We start from the raw sequence: 18,045 nt of genomic DNA on the forward strand, positions 1-18,045 counted from the left end.
CCCATGTTTATCCCCCCCCAACCCCCCACTGTTCCTCGAACGTTCTTGTCAACTGCTGGAAATGGCCCACCTTGATTATCACTACAAAAGGTTCCCCCCACCCCGCTCTCCTGCTGGTAATCGCTCACCTTAAGTGATCACTCTGGTTACAGTGTGCATGGTAACAACCATTATTTCATGTTCTCTTTTCAGAGTAGCAGCCGTGTTAGTCTGTATTCGCAAAAAGAAAAGGAGTACTTGTGGCACCTTAGAGACTAACAAATTTATTAGAGCATAAGCTTTCATGAGCTACAGCTCACTTCATCAAATGCATCCGATGAAGTGAGCTGTAGCTCACGAAAGCTTATGCTCTAATAAATTTGTTAGTCTCTAAGGTGCCACAAGTACTCCTTTTCTTTTTTCATGTTCTCTATGTATATAAATCTCCCCACTGTATTTTCCACTGAATGAATCCGATGAAGTGAGCTGTAGCTCATGAAAGCTTATGCTCAAATAAATTTGTTAATCTCTAAGGTGCCACAAGTACTCCTTTTCTTTTTGTCCCATCTAGTGGCACCGAGACCACTTAGAGAGAGTTAAATGAGTCTTCTCTACAACCTTAGTTAGGAGTCAGTTGGCTTTTAGCTCATGCGGTAGAGGTTTATACAGTAAGCTCCAGAGATCCCTGGTTTGATCCCACCTGCCGACAACTGGGGTCTGTGGGCATTACACTTACACACATTCTCCAGGTGCAGATGCTTTGTCTAATATCCCTCCTGAGAACTGGAACTTACTGTCCAGCTGCCTAGCCCTTCTGGATACAGTGCTGACCCTTCAGCCCAGTGCTGACCCTTCAGGCTCCCCTGTACCTAAACACATTGTCTCCCAGAATGCCACTCTTCAGGTGTGAACCTTCTAGTTTACAGTTGAACTCTCAGGAGACTCATGGTAAGTCTAAATCATGTAATACACATACATAGATATACTTTGCCCAGAGTCTAAGGCCTGGTCTACAATTAAAACTTAGGTCAATATAGCTATGACACTCAAGGATGTGAAAAATCCACACCCCTGAGTGCTGGAGCTATGCCAACCTAACCCTTGGCGACAATCTAGCTATGGAAAACTCCCTTCCAACGCTGCAGTCTAAGTCTACACTATAGGGTTATAGTGGCATCATGTTCATAGTGTAGACATGGCCTTAAGTCATTGCTTTTTTACTTAATCATATAAAACACAAAAGAGTACAGATCATTTACAAAACAGTAAGCATACTAACCACGATGCCCCCTACTGGCTCACCATTCCCCTGGAATTTCATGAAGGGGCATTCAGGCTCAGGAAAGCAGGCAGGGCCCCTAAACCACACAAACCCTACATGTTGGGTTGTTTCTCTCTGCTTTTGAGCTGTAGACAAAATGTCCAAAGACCCCAAATAGATCAGCTCTTCCATTTTTATAACTTTTACCCCCCTCTGTCAGCTTTCCCAGATGACCAAAAACCCCTGCCAGGTGATGTGACTGCCAAGGCAACTGTTTCCCGTGCTAAACTTGTTCTCCTGGTTGGGAGCCAGTGCACTGTTTAGAAAAATTCATTTTCAATAGAAGAGCACATAACCTCAATTATTCTCTTTTGTAATTCTTGGGCCACTAGCCTTTGGCATTTCAGCCCAACATGGAGGTGAACAAGCAACAGAGAAGACAAAAGGCTGCACATGCAAAATGGAGTTTGCAGCTTGGTAAAGTTATATACAGTGAAGCATTCATGATACAGAAGTTTGCACAGTGACATTTCATAATGTCAGCCAGATTTCATAAGTTCTCAAATCATCACAAATGGCCACTAACTGCTAAAGCTGCACTAGAGATAACTGCTAAGAATATAGAAAGGTAACTGGGAGCAAATTGGGGTTTTACAAGTCAGGCTAAACCCAAATTTACTCAACTGGTTCAAGCCACTGAATATCTTTGTCCACACATAGGATCAGCAGCACTAGTTTAACTACATAGGTTTCAGAGTAGCAGCCGTGTTATTCTGTATTTGCAAACAGAAAAGGAATACTTGTGGCACCTTAGAGACTAACAAATTTATTTGAGCATACATAGGTAGCTGGCCATGGATGCTGAGTCAGGGATATTCCCGAGGCCTTATACTAGCCCTAAGACCTGAATTATCTTTGTGCTAACAAATATTTCATAAGTTTGCTATTTAGTTTCCAGTAGTATTATCAGAATATTAACTTCTTAATAATTGTTTATAGATTCAATGTTGTGGGTGGTTTTCAACCCAGGCACCACATAATTATTTGTCAGTATCTTTTGGTTTCTCTGGGAAATCTGGCAACATCATTTTATATGTGATACATGTGCTGTAAATTCCTCTTGCTGTTCAAATGGCCTGGAAATAGAACTTTTTGAGTTGTAACCAGAACCATGCATTATAGGACCTACAATAGTATCCACTTGAATCTTGTGTTACTCAGGAAATTGCCCTAATCCATGAAATATCTTTGGCTTCGTTGGCTCACCTGGAATTAGAATATTTCTGATGGCTACTACCAATTTTATCAATTTGGGATTCAGACTGAGTTCTTAAAGTTTCAGAAGCTCATTTTTATATTTACTGATGATAGGTTTTATTAAGAAATACAAAGAGAGATTACATTATAATTATCATTATATCACATGAGCTAGGTAGATATTAATAATAACAACATACAGGCACAAGCAGGATTGTAGTCCATTGTACTAGGCACTGTAGACTCATATAATGAAAAGATGGTACCCATCCCAAAGGTCATACAATATAACAATGCTGGTTTAACATTTGAATTTTCATATGGACCCTTTTAAACTGAAATGCATCTTATTGCTATCTGATGCCAGCCAGATGGATAACAAGTTGTGATTGCTGTGATAGCTGTTATTGATTGGCTACAAATTGTATATAAATGAGACCAGATTCTCTAGCGAGGTTACACCCTTTTGCACCACTAAGAAGGCACCAGGAGGCTGTAATCTGACTGCCAATGCCCATCAGAGAATTCCTCTAGCACAGGTGAACTCCCTGTTGATGCCCTTCCTGATGCAAGATTGGGGAGAGAGTGTGCCAGCGCTCCACCAGGACAATCCTCCACTGAATAACCTTGCTGCCTGACACTCCTCATACATTGACTCTGCGATTAAAAAAATCCTATTATTTTTGTTATCCCTTCATCCTTCCCCTCCTGGCTCATGCACTTGTTATATCTCACTTTATAGACTGTACATTCTTTGGGGCAGGGATTATATGTTTGTGTAGTACATGCATGGGTCTCAACCTGCCTGAGCCCTGTAGACAATGCCACAATAGCAACAACTTTTTTTTTTTTGCTATATAGCAATCCAAGCACTTTAGAAGAGTCCAGTTTATAAATAAGATTGTTTATTATAATTCAGAATAGTATTAATAGCACTGCCAATTAATAGCACTGACAGAGAGCTGGGCAAGCACTAAAGGGTGTTGTGCATCTCAATACATGTTTTGATATGAGAGTTCAGGATACACGAGCATTAACCCAGAAAAATATGAGCTCAGTGATGGAGGTTGTTAAAGAAGCTGAGGAGGAGTGAAGTCCAGCAGTTCTGAAGCCATAATGATAACTGTCTAGTGACAATCATATATTTAGTAACAGGAGATAGAACCCAGATACATTTTAAGTAACATGACCAACTGCTACATTTATATTTAAATTTTCATTTTCCCTGTAACCAAAGCTAAACAAGGCTGTATAACAGGTTGGCTTGGTCCTTAACTGGGAGGCCACAGCCCAGTGAGAAGGATGCTCCTGTGGGAAACCCTGAGTGAGTTTGGGCCTGGAGACCAGAGCCAGAAGGCTGAGTTCCAGCTAGGAAGAGCTGCGAGGACTAGCTGTGAGAACAGACTGGGACAGGTGGAGAACTCTGGTTGTGATAGAAGATGCCAGAGCTAAGTAGGAACTTTTGTGTTGTGGTGATGGACTTTATTCTGAGACCCTGAGGATTGTTTTGAACTGTTTCTGTTATTAAAACAGCCCAACACAGAGGTGGTTTTAATCCAGAGAGAAGCCTGTGTGCAGATCTTTCCGAGGTCCTGAAGAGGGGAAAAGGGAGGCAGAGAGCTACAGAGTGACCTCTGACCACAAGGGGGATGGCTAATCTTGTTACAAGCTAGAAACTTAAACACCAGAAATGACACTTTTTATGCAGTAGTTATAATTTTCTGCATTGACATATCAGAAGACAAGGAGAGTGAAAAACTAAATCCATTCAATTTGCTTGTGACATTTAAAAGTGCTAAGGGGAAAAAAGACTTTTCAGAAAAAAAAAAAAGAATATGAACCAAGGGCAGGTTTTAGATATTTGGGCTGTAACAAATGATGACTGAAGCCCTGTTATGTTACATTCTGTTCCCTCAGTCAGTCAAGATCCAGAATCGCAGCAGTATATTTTTTGTTTCTCCCTCTAAATATGCCAGACCCAAGCATTATCCTATGATCTTTCACCAATTTAAGGAATCCCTGCTGCTGGGACAATAGCTGCAATGCCAAGTTACCACTGTGAAGGAAGTGACAGCATCACACAGCAGCATTTCTGCTGCTAGAAGAGGTCAACAAACATGATCACTCTTGAGGAAGGAAATCAAGCTTCATTTGTTCCTTTCAATTATAACAAACAAATGCTATAGAAGAAAGCAGTAGCATGTTACAGTAATATTTGTAACCTGTGCAATCTTTACCATATGTTCTATAAGCCCTTTTTTCTTTGCAAGAAAGAATATAGACCAATATTTAGACATTTTTGACACAGAACATGTGCTAACATTTATTCAGTGTAATTTGTCTTAAGGAATAATGCTGAGGGAAAGAAATGTGTGATTTTTGAAATGATAATTTTGCTTCTTGTACCCAGCATTACAACAAAATAAGCTTATATCTGAGTATTTTTTATGAGGTGAATTTAATCATCTGAGTAACTAAGCCCATATTTTCCCATTTATAACACAATAAATCCTCACTCTACAAGATTGTGCCAGAAGTGGACTGAGATACATTTGCAAAATAATTAAATGGTATTATTGATATTTTTTATTGGTGATCAGGAGTTTGTGTTTGTTCTTCTTCCACTGCTTCTTTTTAATAGTTTTTTAAGCTATACATGTGATTAGTCTAGCTGAATTTCAAATGAATTTTCTTTTCCAGAAATGTTACCTCAATTATACAAGTCAGTGTGAAGACAGCTACTATCCTATTATTGATAGGGTTTGGTATCATTGCAAGCCACTGTATCTTTCCATTTAATTTTCATTTGGTGGAATCTTTTTCTTCAGTGTTTCTTCATTTCAACTCTAATCCGTTTCCTGAAAGGACAATAACACTTCTGATTTCTACATTATTTTACACCGGAGGAGCTCAAAGTACTTTACAGTAGTAACTAAGTCCCATGACACTCCTCAGAGATAATTAGCATCCCCATTTTACAGATGAGGAAACTGAGGTATAAAAGTAAAAGTCTCAGACCTTTACTCATATTGATTAGTACCATACTTGGCTAATAGAGTATCAGTGTCTGGCCCTAAATTATTTATCTAAGGTCACGTAGAAAAGCTAGGGAGGGAACCCAAAATTCTTGTTGCTTAGGCATGAGCTCCACCACTAAATCATGCTTCCTGCTACTGTCCGTATTATCCCTCTTTCACTCAATCACATTTATTACTTGTATTATAGTAATGCCTAGAGGCCCTGACCAAGATCAGGGTCCTATAGTTTTCCTACAGATTGCCTGAAGAGTCTGTACTCTACATATATAAGGCAAGGAGAAAAGGATGCACAAAGGTCAGACAGCACATCAGTGGCAGGATTAGAAAGTAGATCTTCTGAATCCCAGTTCAGTGCGGTATATTGAACCACACTGTCGCTCATTCAGTAGGTAAGCATTAAGAAAAGTGAACGTATTTGAAATGGATTCTGCTCTTGTCCCCTCAGGGATCAGCCACTTAACTTGTTTCTTTCTGTAGAGTCTGCAGTGTGTGTCCTAAATGGCTTATTGATGTCTTTTCTTCCTACCAGCATCACCTCTATTTTTCCTATGTTGTACTTTAGCCAGTTGGTTTTCATCCAGGCCCTTGCAATGTGATGTCAGTTGACAAGGATGCATATGACTGGGTTTCCTCAGGACATGCTGGCAGTGGAGTTCATAGTCTCACATGAACCTTTTTAGGGGTCTCACATATATGTTGAAAAGGAGACAAAATAAAACCAACCTTTGCAGGACCCCACATGTGAGGGCTCTTGAGGATGAGGCATTGTTGCCTATCACCATTTTCTGGAATCCACGCTCCCTCAATAAACAATAACTATATATTTACTCCTGAAGTGTTCATTTGTATGGACTTTTTTTGGACTAATTTCCCCCAGTACATTAGTGAAATGGCTCACATATGCCAGTAGTTACTAATCAGTAACCACTTCAAGTGATAACTTGTACTCAGGATGTCCCCACTTCACCTGGCCAGCTGACTCCTCTTGCATTATGGAACAATTATTTTCATTATATGTTCAAACAAGACTCTAGATGAGAAAATTCTTATGTTTATTTCTCTGTGTCCACCTCCTTTTTTCCCATTTCCAGTCATTTCTCCTTTTTATCTTGTTGTTCACCTGGGCCCAGGAAGAAGTATAAGGTTCAGCCATAGCTGTTGCTCTTTTATTTCTTGGTTAGAACCTCAATTTATTATGTAGTTAATCGGTTCAAATGTTACATCCTGATTGCTTCTTTCTTTTTTCTCCACACCCCCCCACCACACCCACACCCCTTCACTCCCAATTGTTAAAGCTCTGATGAAGTGAGCTGTAGCTCACAAAAGCTTATGCTCAAATAAATTTGTTAGTCTCTAAGGTGCCACAAGTAGTCCTTTTCTTTTTGCGAATACAGACTAACATGGCTGCTACTCTGAATACAGTTCATAGCATACACACAGTGTTACACATGTGCTCTGCTTTGCCAGACAAACAAATTCCATGTCTGTTTTAAGGTTTTTGTCCTTATCATAAGAGCCTAACATGGAGAAGGTCCAAGCTATCTCAATGACCACTAGTCTGTCTTCTCTTTACCATGTGTGCAACATACAGGAGGGAAGTTTCATTGGTCAGAGCCCAGGTATGAACTCATGATCATGGGCATTCTAAGTGTCTATGATCACAGAACCAGCTTCACTGAAGAACAAATTGAGCCTGAATCAATTCCCTCCCCCGACAACCTTCTAGCATGTTCCAAGATTCACGTTTAATCTTGATTTCTCCAAATAACCATGTCATAACATACACAAAACAGCTATTCTGGAAAAGAGTTGTTGGCCCCTGATCACTGTAGAAAATTTGCTTAAAAGGAGGGGAGAAAGGCACACTCATTTTTAGATGGAAAATTATGATTTCTAAGTGCTACTGTAGCATTAGGTCAAGAATAAATCATGTCAAACCAACCTGATAGCTTTCTTTGACAGTGTAACAAGCCTTGTGGATAGGGGGGAAGTGGTAGATGTGGTGTATCTTGACTTTAGTAAAGCTTTTGATACTGTCTCGCATGACCTTCTCATAAACAAACTAGGGAAATGCAACCTAGATTCAGCTACTAGAAGGTGGGTGCAAAACTGGTTTCAAAACTGTTCCCAGAGAGTAGTTATCAGTGGTTCACAGTCATGCTGGAAGGGCATAATGAGTGGGGTCCTACAGGGATCAGTTCTTATCTTCATTAATGATTTAGATAATGGCATACAAAGTACACTTATAAAGTTTGTGGACGATACCAAGCTGGGAGGGGTTGCAAGTGCTTTGGAGGATAGGATTAAAATGCAAAATAATCTGGACAAAGTGGAGAAATGGGTTGAAGTAAATAGGATGAAATTCAATAAGGACAAATGCAAAGTACTCCATTTAGGAAGGAACAATCAGTTGCACACATAGAAAATGGGAAATGACTGGCTAGGAAGGAGTACTGTGGAAAGGGATCTGGGTGTCATAGTGGACCACAAGCTAAATATGAGTCAACAGTGTAACACTGTTGCAAAAAAAGCAAACATCATTCTGGGAGGTATTATCAGGAGTATTATAAGCAAGACACAAGAAGTAATTCTTCTGCTCTACTCTGCACTGATTAGGCCTCAACTGGAGTATTGTGTCCAGTTCTGGGCGCCACATTTCAGGAAAGATGTGAACAAATTAGAGAAAGTCCAGAGAAGAGCAACACGTATGATTAAAGGTCTAGAAAACATGACCTCTGAGGCAAGATTGAAAACAAAACTGGGTTTGTTTAGTCAGAAAAAGAGAAGACTGAGAGGGGACATAATAACAATTTTCAAGTACATAAAAGGTTGTTACAAGGAGCAGGGAGAAGAATTGTTCTTCTTAACCTCTGAGGATAGGACAAGAACCAATGGGCTTAAATTGCAGCAAGGGAGATTTAGTTTGGACATTAGGATAAACTTCCTAACTGTCAGGGTGGTTAAGCACTGGAATAAATTGCCTTGGGAGGTTGTGGAATCTCCATCATTGGAGATTTTTAAGAGCAGGTTAGACAAACACCTGTCAGGAATATTCTAGATAATATTTAGTCCTGCCATTAGTGCAGGGGACTGGACTAGATGACCTCTTGAGGACCCTTCCAGTCCTATGATTCTATCATTCTATGTCAGAATTGCATAATAATGGATGAGGTTTTACAAAGTGCCCAGCCTTTGTCTAAATCTGGTTCTGTTGAAGTCAATGGTAAATCTTCCATTAACTGTTATTGCTGCTGTTGAATATTTATTGCTGAAATAATGAGAATAGTAATGTTTCAATAGTCAAGAACCAGATGAAGAAGAGGCATGCATCCACCTTGCTTTTTTTATAGAAGAGGCAGTATAAAACATACAATATTTGAAATATATATATATATATATATATATATATATTAACAATACCAAAGGGGGAAAAAAGGAAAATCCATTTAAAATGCATGTTAACTTTCCAATAATGGAAACAATCATAAATCTTCATGCACATATTACAGCTATATATAGGGAGGTAAAAATGAATGCTGAATGACTCAGATATTGGCCACACATTGCAACAAATGAAGGTGGTTTGCAGTCCTTCAAATAGTGAATTATGTTGTTATTTCAACAAACCCAGGATTTGCACAACTTGATCCAAGTTGTTTCAATGTATTTGGATGCCAATTCCATTTTGGGATCTTGCTAATAGAAAGGAATGTTACTGCCTGAGTCTTTTCTTCATAGCATTTTTGGTCCAATTAGCTTAATTAGCTTGTGAGTGTATGGAGACAAACACATACTTGTTGAGAAGCATACAGAACTAGACAAGCTGGGATGTTCTAAGACATAAGAAAGTCTCTCAGGAAAGTAAAAAAAAATCAACAAACAAAATATACAATAACAAAGAATGGATAATAATGAGAATGAAAAGCTGTAAGCTCCAGCTGAGCCAAGACTACAGGTAGCTCATACGCAAGCATTGCTGAAAAACTGTTGATCATATGCTAATAACAAAACAACCTAATAAAATAATTAGGATGACAATGTAGGGGTCTCTTAGTAAAGTAATCGCCCTTATGTAGACTCTTGAAAAGAAACACAGAGGGGAAAAAACAGCCGAATATTATATTTGAAAATATTCCAGTTAAAACATGAATCATTACTTTTAAAATAGAAAACCCATCCCCTACAAAGCTAAGATAAATTGGTGTATTTGTTGCCATTTGTAACATTCCTGTTAAAATGAGGCAGCATTAGACATATTAATGTGTTTTGTTCTCCTTACTTTATGATTCCCTTCCCACTTTAATGAGATCTGCTCTACAGCCCATAAAATAATTGTTATGGTAAACTGACTTTTTAAAATTAGCTACACACCAGTTGGTCCAGAAACCTATTCCTCTGGACTATTCATGCATAAAATACCTTTGTGTGATGCTCTTTCCAAATGGGTAATGACTGGAGTAAGTCCAGAAGTTTGCCTGCAGAGCCTCTCTGCATGATTACCAGTAGAAGCAGTCATACAGTTTATTTTCTCAACAAAGTTACAGCCAGAATCTCTGCAATGTAGAAACACCACTTTCAGCCTGATGATGAAAATACTTCCTAACCATGGTACCATTTCAAATAAAAGTTAATATGCTTTACTTGAAAGAAAGGTGTAACTGTGTCTCCACCAATGTATCACAACTTTCTGGTGGAGAATCTTTACAAGAATTTTTAGGAGTTAAAAATCTGATCTCTATTTTTCATCTATGTTATTATTGTCTTACACCAATGTGCTACAAAACTGCACTTTGTCCCCCAGATCATGCATCTTACTCTGATAGTTATTCTACCACAGCAATTCCTCAGAGTTTCAGTCTAGGTCACAAACAATGTTTACCAATGATACTTACTAAGCAGCACTAAAAAGAGAGAGAAGCATATCATGATATTCTGTTCCCAAGAATAATCACTCTGGGCCATCAGAGATAGCCTTTCTGGCCTAATGCAACTGAGCTATACCATATTTTAGCATTAGAGAGCAATTGAGAAAGCCCTGCCCAAGGATACCCCATAGCTCAGTAGCTAGGATGCACTCTGGGGAGGATGGAGAACAAATTTCTAATTCCTACTCAGTATTAGGCAGAGTGGAGAATTAAACCAATGTTTACTACATCTGGAGTGAGTACACTAAGATAAAAATTGTAAGAGGCACTATCACTTCTTCCTCTCCTGGCCATTTTGTGAATGGTGCCAAAGACCCCTTATGAATCTAGCCTGAACAACTTTTGAAGGCTGATACTGTCAAATTTGTGAACAGTTTTGGGTCAACTGAACCTCCATTTTCAGCAAATAAGCTATTCTACCAAAAAAAAATCCACCCAATTCTACTAAGCACTCCTCCTGAACGGCTGTGACCTGATTTCACCCCCTGATATCTCTACTTTGCTTTTCCTTTTGGACATGGGAACAAAACATAAATGAAAGATCTAGATTGGCTCATGAGAAATGCTAACCAAGGAGGCAACCTTATTCTTAAAACGGTCATGATATTAGGTTTGTGTGGTTCTGAACATGACTTACCATTCACACTGTTGATCACATGGCTCTGGAACTGGGGAACAAGTTGCTTACTGGCCATTAGTGATGTCACACTCATGTCTAGAATTCCTAATAAACCTACTGATACATTTTCTTACGTCTCAGTATAATTTCTATCTAGCCAGTTCAACCTTGAACTGGTTGGTACTATAGCTGGTGCAGGAACTGAAAAGAAAGGCTTTTCACCTTCATTATTCAAAGGCCATGGGGGACTGGGACTCTTCTAACCTGTGCCCCTGCTGCCAGAGCTCCATGTAGGCAGAATATATCAGTTCACATGATAACCACAACTTTATCTTTCTCTACTTATCTCCTACATATCAACTCCTGTGTGACAATGCTGCCCATGGGAGCCTGCTGAGGTCACTCAATTAGGGTGAACTGCAAACAGAACGGGGCAGACAAACCCCAAAAGCTGGTGGATATTCCAATACTTAGATTTACCAAGCCAGCACAAACCAGATTCTATTGCCCCTCACTGGTTACTCAGAAGTCCAAACAATGCAGTTCCCTTAAAGTGCCTAGCCTCCGGCATCCATCCAGACATGTCAGATATGATGATGATTACTGAAAATCTTATTTCATCATATAAAAGAAAAGGTTCTTCCAATCCCAAAGGATCAGCCACACATCCAGGTTCAATTACAACTTAGATCTTACCCAAAATACACACTTATAGTCAATTCTTATTAACTAAACTAAAATTTATTAAAAAAGAAAAGAGAGAGTGTTGATTAAAAGATCAATATACATACAGACTTGAGTTCAATTCTTGAGATTCAGATACATAGCAGAGATGAGTTTATAGTTGCCAAAAGTCCTTTTAAAAATAGTCCATGGGTTATAGTCAAATGTCCATGTTCAGGGTCACTTCAGTCAGTGACTGGGGATCTCAATCCTTATGGCTCAAGGTTTCCCCTTCTTGAAACCCAAAGCAGATCTGAGATGAAGAAGGATCATATCCCAAGGTTTTTATACATTTCCAGCAGCCTTTTGGTCTGAGAAAACAATAGGCTTACCTTTCCTTCTTCCAAACATCATGGCAATTAGCACAGGATAATTTATCCATTAAACTGTTCAGATACAGGTCATCACAACCTTCAAAGAGACATAGACAATAATACTATTTCACTCAAGTATCTTCCTAAATGTTAATATCCCTTTTTTGATCTTTGAATCAAAGCTATAGCCATAGACAAGACTTGTTTGTTTACATCACAAGACGTTGAGCAAACATCCCTCTTCTATCTCTAACAATGCAGGCTGAATTTTAAAGCTCTATTCATTTACATATCTTCCTAACCAGTCTCTAAAGTTCGGCCATGGGTCAGGTCAGTCTGTGAGTTAATTAACTCTTTCTGGCCCTGTCACCTTTCAATGAGATATTATATTACACGCATAACGTCACACCCAGCATTGGGAATTCCTGTGCAAATGGCTCAAAGTTGGTGCAAAGGTCACTTGTGCCACTGCTACTCCCTACAGGACCTGATGTCTTCCCAGTGGTTCCTTTGCATTGGCATAGCCAGTGCATGGGAACCATAGGGCAAGGCTAAATTTTGTCCTATGTAACTCTTGGGGTTCAAGGAGTTTTTCTGACTTTTATGGGTCATAGGCAGTTCATTCCGATGCTGCATTGTAGAGTGAATTGCACAGTAAAAGTCAATTAAATCCACACAAGGAATTGCTTGTATTAGCTTATTTACATGAGTGATGGAAAATTTTCATGATGATCATCACAAAAATAATCAAGCTTTTAAATCATATCAGAAATACCCTTGTGTTTAACAATTAAGTTATAACTTACTCATTTTTGTGCATCTCCTTTTCCCCAGGGAACAGATTCTCAGCAATGAAGAGGTTAAAAAGAACAATAACTCACTATTAGGGGGAAAAATACCTCTAAAATGATAAAAATGGTATCCCAGTAGGATGAAGATTAAGAAACTACTGCAGCAGGAGCCCTTGAGGGAGTTTCATTTCCCAGAAAATATGCAGCAAACAGAAATAAAATGAAAGCATGATAAGATATCCAAATTGTCAATAAACATAAACATGTAGTACTCTTACCAAACAAGACACAGATCACACCATTAAACTTCCAGAAACCTCACATTTGCAACCAATCTATCATCATACTTTAAAAACTGCCTAAAAATTAAATGCAAATGTATCAGCATTTGTTTTTGCGGGTGTTTTTTTTTTTAAAGTCATATTCAGGCAATGAAAGTATTTGCGAAGAGGCTCAGTAAGACATTTGAAATTTCTCTCATTTGAATTGGCTAAACTTCAAGTGTTTTTAAACACGCAATGGTACCAGATCATCTCTCTGCAACTCTCAATATCAAAATGTTAAGATGGGAAGAAAAGCTCACCCTCCCATAAATCAGGGAGGAAAAATCTGTAAAAGATATTAAATCTGTAAAATATGTAAATATCGTCATCTCAACCAATCTACACAATCAGGCTTTTCAATGCAGAATTATAAATCAACATAATTACAAAATTAGACTGAACATGTAAAATCAAATTCATAGGGATAAGGACAACGATCTCGTCTATACTTTATTGCAATTACAAACACAATGGATCAGGACCTAATCTAAAGGACATTGAAGTCAATGGAAAGACTCCTATTTCAATCAATGGGTTTTGGATCAGGCCTTTATGCAAATGTACTAAGCCCAGCGTTGCCACTGCCTGCCCCGTCCTGGGCAAGTCAAAAATAAATAAATAAATCCTCCCCATATTTCAGTTTTCCTATGTGTAAAATGGGAAGAATAATACCTACCTACTTCACAGGGCTGTTGCGAGGATTAATATTTGCTTTATGGTTCCGATGCTACAAAGTATTGAGTGCCTATTGTAAGTGCTCTCTGAAGCGCTCTCTATGCCCATTGACCACAATTAGGTGAGGGGGGCCCTGACATATTGCCAGTTTGAGTCCTATAAATCAGAATAGTAGGCGGTGTTATTGGCCAGGCAGGCAGACAGAAAGAGGGAATTTTTGCTCTGCAATAAATAGCTACGGTTGTAGTCCCAGCAGCACACCTTCAAAACTTTCTGAAAAATTCCACGTGTCAACATAACAACCCTTATACAGGTATGTGGGGAAAAACCACACCTTAAAAGAAACCCCCCCACCTGAGTGGCTGTCCTTGCATTTCCTTGCCTCCAGAGGAAGGGTATTCAATCAGAGGGAATAGATTGTGGAACAACCTGTGGTCTTTCCTCACTCCTCTTTCTGAAGTGCTGGAAGAATGACAGAAGCACTCAGCCTCCTGAGTGTACAATAATGGGAAAAACTTAACTGGCTTCAATGGACTTCAATGCCTTAGAAATACCTGTAACTAAATTATAGTCTCATGCATGACTTGTATTCCATCCTGGTTTAACAATAAACCATATTGTACTTGTGTGTAAATTCAAATTTGTAAATTCAAACATTAAATATGATATTTAATCAGTGGCTTTTAAATTTTCATTATAAAATGGATTAATGGAATGGGTTTAACACAAGGATCAGCAACCTTTGGCATGCAGCCCCTCGGGGAAATCCGCTGGTGGGCCGTGACGCTTTGTTTACCTGCAGCGTCTGCAGGTTTGGCCGATCGCAGCTCCCACTTGCCGCGGTTCGCCGTTCCAGGCCAATGGGGGCTGCGGGAAATGGCGGCCAGCACATCCCTTAGCCCGTGCCACTTCCCGCAGCCCCCATTGGCCTGGAATGGTGAACTTCAGCCAGTAAAACAACTTTATTAACTAGAAAAAGATAGGTTTTAAAGTGATTCATAAGTGATAAAGCATTAAAATCAGAATTAGTTAAAAAAGAAATAAAAGGATAATCTAATTTCTAAACTTTACTAAGGCTAATAGCTCTGACAGCAAAATAGGTTGTCTCACCATTAGCTGCAATACATTTCACAGTCTGTTTCTTTTTCCAGCCTGGGACCACTCCCCTTAGTTCAGTGTTCTTCAGGTATTCATTGATGTGAGAGGAAGTAGAGAGGAGAAGAGAGGTGGCCAGAGGCCCTTTCCTACCCTTCTTATATTCTGATCCTTTGTACTGTAAAAGTCTTTGCTGGGTCATGGAGTCAGCAGTTTCATTGTGTACGTGCCCTGCAAGCTGTCCTTCAGGTGAATGGTATATACTTTGTTTAAATTCCTCTGCTGGTGAATCTCTAATTAAATAGGTAATGGCCTTTTAGCCCCTAGCTGGCATGCTAGAGTGCCTTTGTCTTTGAGAAAATGGTCTGAGGGCATTACCCAGAACAACAATATATTTCAGTAACAATCATAAGTATCTTGTTTCTCCACATTCAATGTCGATACACACATTTTAACAGGACAATGACATTCAGGACATATTGTACAAGATATAACCATATAAAAGTGATGAACATGGGGTACAGGATTTCACACTCACTTCTTCATGTATGAACCATAGAAGAGGTACCTTGAGAGTAGAGGGGAATAGGCTTCTATTCACAATATTTCACAATGCAAGTTGATGGGAGAGGTGGAAGGAAGCTTGGAAAAGCTGCAATAGGGCAAAGTAGCTTCTGGATAGAGTAAATGATGTTCTTCTACATGCCCCTTCACTATCTTGGGTCTTAATGACTGCCTTCTACACACCAGAATACATTCTGTGTGTATGCATGTGGATTTCTGCCATGACACTGAGGCCCCCACTTTCAACCCAGCTTGATGGAATGACACCAGGCTTGAAAAGTTTTGCTTGAGCTAATCCATCTTCCCCTGAAATCAATGGGAGTTTTTACATTTACTTCAAGGAAGTTGAATTGTGCCCTTGCGGCGTAATGACTACATTAACGGCTTTGACAGCAAAGTGGAATATCTGCAGGATAATGCTGCAGAAGACACTAGGAATAATAAATTATATATTTGTTTAACATGATTCCACATTGCAGGTTTATGTTCCCCTTACATGCCCTCTTAGGGCTTCTTAAATCTCCATATCAATAAGGCCTGCACCTCAACATTTGGAACATGTTGTGTTCTCAACGTTCCTATAATTCAGGGATATTAGGATCCAGGGCTACAGTCATTTTTAGACATTTATACACATGGGGTAAATCACTAAGTTCATATCGAAATCTGTAGCTAACATCCCGCAAAGTTCATCTGTGTTTGGGTCTGAAGATGTGGTTTAGGCCCCTTTCTAAAAATAAGTTTCTTCTTTGGTGATTTAATGTATATCAGACTTCCTGATTTCCTAATGTGGTTTGTGAAGCATGGAAGAAACAATGTGTCACTGAACTGCAGTCAGCAACAGTATGTAGTTTTGGCTGATTGAATAGATAGTTGTACCTTTTGCTTTCAGACCAAGTACAGGTTTCTTGTGTAGATAAAACAACTGTCTTTATGTGGCTGCCTCCTCTTCTTTTTCTTTTTGCTCTTGGGGGGTTAACATCACATGGTTGTCAGCAATTATGCATGATCTTTATCAATAATGTAGATGCAACTTCACAAAGAAGATATAGTTTAAGTGTCCTAGGAACACAAGATCATGCATTAAAAGCACAGGCCTTGCACATTCACTGCAGAAAACAATACACATGGAATACTTTAAAAAAATAAAAAAAACATAAGCCAGATATCACATTCAAACCCAAAAGAAGGTAAATTACTGGAAAAACAGACTGAAAAACATAATTATGCCCTGGAGGGCATAAAAACTAAGACCCACTATGTAGGGGGAAAATCCACTCTTCTTTTAAGAAGAAAATAAAAGATTATCCAGAAATAATTTTAAGTACCAATAAAGATAATGGAATGCTAACCACATATTAATTAATTGGAAAATGACTTGCAATAGGAAAATAAACAGTATATAGTGATTATATTATAGAACATCATTATATTATAGAATATCATCATTGTACGTTTTAGAATATCAGATTAAAGGAACATCTTCACAACTCATAGCTTCTTTAAATTGCATAACATGAAAGTATATCCACTATCAGGGCATTCAAAACCTTATTCTCATCAACTATATCTTGGTTTTGGCTACAGCTGATCGAACTATAAGTTATGGGCAATTTGTTTTTTTGTAGATGGTCCTTTGATTTAATCTCATTGCAAATTGGACACAGATCACAATTATAATTTCTTATTCATTATGGCCAATGGGTTGTTCACAAACAGTTTGTAGAAAATGATTTTTTTTCCTATTTGCATAGATGTTACCAATATCTCCTGAGTCTGGCATGTACAGTCTAGCTCACTAAAGAGTGTCCTGTGAAGTAATTTATAAATGCTTATGTCATATTTGATCCTCAATCACTGTTTTATGTATATACAGCTGATATTTAAGGAGTTGTTTATATGTATTGAAAATAAGTTTTAAAGTCTGTCAACAATCACAGAGAGAAAACAGGTTTTCATCCAGACTGGTGATAAGATGTATATCTCTCTATCAAAATGTAAATGTAGCATTATAAGCAGACTAGGGTGACCAGATAGAAAGTATAAAAAATCAGGACAGTGATGAGAAGTAAAAGGTGCCTATATAAGAAAAAGTCCTGAATATTGGGACTGTCCCTATAAAATCAGGACATCTGGTCACTCTAAAGCCGATGCAATGGAAGACCCATTTTTAGAGTCAACAGGAAAGGAACACATAGGGAAAAAAAAGCCATAGGGTTTATCCTGGCTATGTGCAAAGGCAATGAACTTTGGTGAGGTAAGGTTATATGTAGGAGGCAAGGAAGACACCTCTTTATCCTTAACCTAGGAAGCAATAGGGCAGTGTGATTACATGCTTGAAAACAGGATCTCAGCCAGACTTTGTTGAAATGCTGGAAAGAACATTTTGGGTGAGTTCAACTTCTTTAGACAGAAGGTTAGCCTGTTAGTCTAGTCTCTCGGAATTGTGTTGTGATTTTTTTTATATGCAACCCTTCCACT

This window comes from Dermochelys coriacea, chromosome 1 (genome assembly GCF_009764565.3).
Source record: "Dermochelys coriacea isolate rDerCor1 chromosome 1, rDerCor1.pri.v4, whole genome shotgun sequence".
Taxonomy (NCBI): Eukaryota; Metazoa; Chordata; order Testudines; family Dermochelyidae; genus Dermochelys; species Dermochelys coriacea.